The sequence below is a fragment of the Triturus cristatus genome, chromosome 7 (assembly GCF_964204655.1).
Source record: "Triturus cristatus chromosome 7, aTriCri1.1, whole genome shotgun sequence".
Lineage (NCBI taxonomy): Eukaryota > Metazoa > Chordata > Amphibia > Caudata > Salamandridae > Triturus > Triturus cristatus.
In genome coordinates this window covers 1,594,739,972-1,594,745,431 of record NC_140590.1, presented here as the reverse complement: position 1 = coordinate 1,594,745,431, position 5,460 = coordinate 1,594,739,972, and the positions used below count along the sequence as shown (strand labels likewise).

Sequence of the window (5,460 nt, the reverse complement as noted above, 5' to 3'; positions counted from 1 at the left end):
CTGTTTCTGAAGTTCAGAAACCTGAGAATGTAGGTGGGAAACATTTGAACAGGACTCTTTTAGAGAGGAAACGGAATGTTCAACAGCAGAAACCCTTGTATCTAGTTGAGACCAATTATCTGTTAAGATTTGCAACTTGGTGTTAGTCTCTTCCATAAAGGGTCGGAGGGCCCTGATCTCCTCGAGTATTAATTCCATCGATACAGACGATGCCGACTTGGGCGGTGAAGGAGGATCTTTTTTAAGACGTTTAGTGAAAGATTTCCCAGGAGCTCCAGAAGAAGAATCCATAGTTATGTTTGAGCACTGGGGCGTAGGCACTAAAGGGAGCTCAAGCTTAGAGAGTTCAGTAAAAAAAATTGAGTTCTTTATAAAGATATGCCTCTTTGACGAAGAAGGGCGTTTTCCTGTTGTTCTGCCCATAAAATGCTGACCTAAAATTCCCACTGCCAGGCCACAATGAGTACTCGCAGAAGGCGTATTCTATGAAGCTCACTAGGGAACACACAATGGTCGCCAAACACAGTCCTCCCAAAATTATCAGTGGAATTATGGCACAAATACCCAGCAACGTGCCCTGAAGTAGTGAAGAGGAGTTGTGCAATCGTTTCAAATGCTGAGACATGCAGAGCGCTTCAAAAACAAAGCCAGAAAAAACAATGTAGGGATATTATTGTGATAATGTCCAGTCAGCAATGTCAAAGCAGTAATAAATAAGCTCCATAAGGGTTTCCTAAAAGTCCCAAAATGGCCGCCAATCGTAATCTCCTCAGACTCTCAGCAAACCCCCAGCAGCACTTCACAACCTCATACCCCAATGTAATGGGGGGAAACCACACAAGAGACAGGTGCAGAAGCAAACTGGAGGCATAAAAAACAGTCAATAGAAGTTCTAGGCATAAATTCACGAAGTCCGCGATTCGAGGTAAAAATTCAAAATGGCGGCCGCGAAAAGACCCGACCGATGAGGAGCTTAAATTTCATACTTGCTGGTAAAAAGTATGGACAGCGAGGGTATCACAACGATCCTCAGGTCTTCAGCTGCGCATATCTGCTATCATTGCGGCTCGACTCGGTCCGGAAGCGTGGTTTCTCCGAGAACCACCGGAGAGCTTCACCTGAGCACCGCCATCTCCATCGGCGCCAAGCCACACCCTCCTCTGTCGGGACTTTAGGCAAATGATCATTTGCATGGGGATGCAGCCATTTAGCCCAGATGGGCTAGTGTGTGCAAGGATGCCGACGGAGCTTCAGCTCCGCACGTCCATTGCGGTCAGCAGCCAGGCCATGCCCCGCCCAATAGTGTAATTTAACTTCTGCCCATCCCAGTCCCCCATCCAATGTAAAACGAGCATTGGTATAGCCAATAGGTCTCGCCTTTGGGACCTTATAAGTGTTTAGTTATCCAGCACAATATCCTTGGTGCAACAACATCAAGTGTTGCATGGCTAAACACTTATAGGGTCCCAAAGGCGAGACCTATTGGTTATGCCAATGCTTGTTTATACCTGCATTAGCACCATCAGCTGACGTGGCATACATAGCTGACAACTATCACATTATTGGACAAGTTGGATGCTGTCCCGGGTAATTCAATATCCCGGGACAGTCCCGGCAACTGCACTTGTCTGGCCTTGCATACAACGTAGTGGACTACGGGCGGGCTGAGGGAGTTCATCCATATAGTGTGCCTCAGACGCAGAAAAAGGGGGGGGGCAGGGTGGGAGAGGAGTCGCCAGAGGACGGAATAGGTAAAATTATATAAATAAAACCTATTCCGTCATCTCCATCAAGCGAACATCCACGACACTAGGACCCTGGATCAGCATCAGCTCACCCACCCCCCCCCCGCCCCCAGGGACCTAATTATTCACCCACTTCTATGGTTCAACTGTATGTGCGTTAGAAAAACATTTATTACACAAACGTGTTAAGAAAAATGAGACGAGACAAAGCGGTATACAGGAATATCGTAGAAACTCAGAGATGCAGGTGGGGAGCAGACTTAAAGGACACACACAAGCACGCGGAGTAGTGACGGGAATAACACGAGGTGACTGACAGATGGGGTAAAGAGAGAAGAAAGACAGAAACAAAGTGCACAGATAGGTAGGAGGAGCACGACTGGAAATATTAGAGAGACAGAAGGGACACAAACGTAAAATGGAGGCAGAAGGCACATACAGAGTTAGTTGGGAACTTAGGGAAAACAAACGGAGCCACACCTACAGGGTGGACAATGGATTGACCAGCCTACATTGTCATCATACAGTGCGTGCATTGCAGTAAGGAAATCCAATAATTCCAATAGGAAAATAGTTTAAAGGTGGATATTATGACCAATTAATTTAGTCATAAAAAATCCGCTTTTGCGTCCCACCACGAACATTCATCACGCACAAAAAAGCAGGGCACCCCTGGGATCGGAAACAGACATCTGATCCACGGGAACTCGCTGCACTTGGAAGCCGGGACTTGCAGGAGAGAAAGGGAGTTCTGTCAGCTTAGTCTGTGAAGGAGAAGTAACAAACATTGGCCGAGCGGCAGTAAAAGTAACGCCGCGCGGACGTAAAAGCGAAAGTCATCGCGATTACTCTGAAAGCAAAAGTGATCGCGATTGCACGCTAGGGATGCGCACGCAGCAGCGGGGGGAGGGGCGGAGGCAGGGAGCAAGCAAGAGGAAAGACAGATGGTGCTGAAGGCTGGCGGCTTGCGCGTGCACGCAAGCTTGTCACCAGCCAGCAGCACTTTGAAAACTCACTTACTAAAGTCTCTCCGAGCAGCGCATGTGCGCTGACTTAGCGAGACCTACAAAATCGGCACTTAAAGGACACCCTGGGAGTTTTGGTTGCCCAAAGGAAACTGGTGATTTGGGCCTGCAGTTCGGAGAAGAAAGTGCATGGCGAATGGTTGGGATAGTGTTGCAATATGAACAGGAAACCGGGAATGGCAATGGCAATCTAGACCATAGCTCCTTGTCTCAACGCACACTGGCCAATAGTGGAAATATACTCAGTTCCCAATATTGCTGCTGGGTTACAGCCACCGTCATGCCTAAGTATCTAACACTGTCCCCCAAAGTCTGGAGTCCACTTTGCACCAGTCCAGCTTCCCCCGATAGGCATAGAGTTCTGAAGCATCGCAGTAATACGTCGAGATTTCCATGAGCCACTGTAGAGTCTCCCTTGGCCTCCGATGGAAAAGAAGTACGTCGTCGGCGTATAGTGAAACACGGTCCGTCCCCTCCACCCCTCAAACGCCGATCGCAGCTCTCTTTATTAAAGAACTTAAATGGAAAAGATAAATTACACCATACATGGCAGATTGAGAATAAGTGGGGGTCCTGCACCCCAAAATGCCAGGAAGTACAACCAAAGCAAATATACAAACTAGTGAGGGAGCTTGTGGGGGACCAGCTTGTAACGGGCACCACAAGACGAGCAGCATTGGGGTTCTCCTTCATGAAGCCAAAACCAGATGGCTCTAGTGTTGTCCTCCTCACAAATGCAGCCTAAAATCCTTTTCTTGTTGACGGAAGGGACAATGCAAGGGTCCTCCTTGGTCCTGGCACACCATGGGGGTTTCAGAATACTGTATGGATAATTTCCTGTCTCCAAAGCCTTTGTGTTCTTCCTCTCCAGTCCTGTGGCTTGCTCCTCATCTCTGGAAATACCTCCTGCAGATATTGACCTGGCCACACGAGCTGTCCCAGTCCCATGGCGCAGAACCCACATCACGCTCTCACAAGTAACCTTGAAGCCATGTTTAAGTAAACACTCCCCGCCCATCCGACGGACAGAGCTTCAGAAGGTAGACAAAATCGCTTCCATTCAAACCCACTCAAACTGGCATCAGTGTTAATGAGCTCAGGCAAGGGCTCAATCTCTAGGGTGAGCAGCAGGGGTAGAAAGTGGGCACCCCAGCTAAGTTCGCCCTCTCTCTAGGAAACATTCGAGACAGTGTGCCATTTACCCGGACCAGGACCCATAGATCTATGTAGGAAACGGATACCCACCTACGGAGCCTAGGAACGAAATATGTCTTTACCAGGACTGCAAGAAGAAAGGGCCAGTGGACAATGTCGAAGACCTTCTCAATATCTACTGGAAGGAGGGCCATGCCACTTGGCAGCTCTCCGGAGCGTGTGAGCATTGTGTGCAGGCGACGGAGGCTGTGTCTGGTGCTCTTACCCAGCATGAAGCCATGTGGTCTGCTTGGACCACTGAGCCTATCATCATGGCCAACAGTGAAACCAACATTTTGGCCAGAATTTCAGTCTCGAGATTGATAAGTGAAATGGGGCGATAGACCCCGTATTTCGTCGGGGTTTGGCTTGCTTCAGTATCACCGTGAGCGCAGCGCCCCTAAAATCCTAGGGCACTGTCCCCGGGTTGTGGAAATCTGAAATAATTTGTTAGCATAAGTTGAAGCCATCTTGGTTGTAGTTGTTGGCTTTGTAATTCTCCCATCCTCTGCTGCTCATCTTTTTCCCTGCCTGTGCTGTCTATTTTAGTTGACTTCCTGACTCAGCTAAATGCAATATATATGCTAAGAGTTTGTAGCTGCCAGAACACCTGGTCTCAGACTCAACTGTCAATCTCTTACTGCTGCCATAAGCACTCCTGCTCCCCCTCCACTTTGCTTACTGAGTGATCTCCCATCTGCCCATATATATCGGTAACTATTCTTGTGTAGGCCTGTACCTTCTATTTGTATCCACATGCTTACCAGGGCAGAAAAAGCTGTATATAAGGCCTGTGTTCTGTGACTTCAATGTACTACCTCAGGCAGCACTTGAGAGTGCTGTGTGGACATAGTCCCACTCATGAGTGATTAATAAACTTGTTATTTGAATTCCAGCTTCATTTCTTTGGTGGTCTAAGGACCTGTGGACAGAGAAGGGTGACCCCTGCACCGGTGTGCTCATTAAAAGGCACATTTCCACAGGGTGAGCACGTCATCATACAGCCCCATCAAATGAGGAACCAACAACAAGTGGTATTGCTTGTACAGCCTGAGGCCTTGCCAGTGGAGATTGCGGAGATAGCCTGCTGCACCTCCTCTGCTGTGAGGAGAAATCCAGCTCACTGTTGTCCGAGGCCGAGAGTATTTGCACTGATAGGTCACAAATAATGGGGAGGGCCCTCTACGGGGCAAGGGGGTCCTGGCAAGCCAAAGGGCCTGAAAGTGTGAAGCAAATTCCCCCACTATGGTATATGCACCCCAGAACTGATCAGTTAAGACACCAGACTGCAAGGGCGTAGGCCGTTGCCAGCCAGTAGATGAACTTGCCGTCCTAATCCCCCATTTCATATACCCACCCCTGAGAGTGGAGCCAGCCAAACCTTGCCAAGTCCAGCAGCTTCCGTCGAAGCGTCAGTCGCCCCAGGTCAAGATTGCACTGAACTGGCTGTGAAGGAGGGGCCTGGGCCTTCTGTTCGAGGTTAGAAATCTCATCCT

General features: G+C 48.8%; 1 pseudogene; it reads right to left on the bottom strand.

The window, feature by feature from the left end:
• Window positions 1-3,389: 3,389 nt before the first annotated feature.
• Window positions 3,390-3,763, bottom strand: LOC146812464 (cytochrome c oxidase subunit 5B, mitochondrial-like; annotated as a pseudogene).
• Window positions 3,764-5,460: the final 1,697 nt, after the last annotated feature.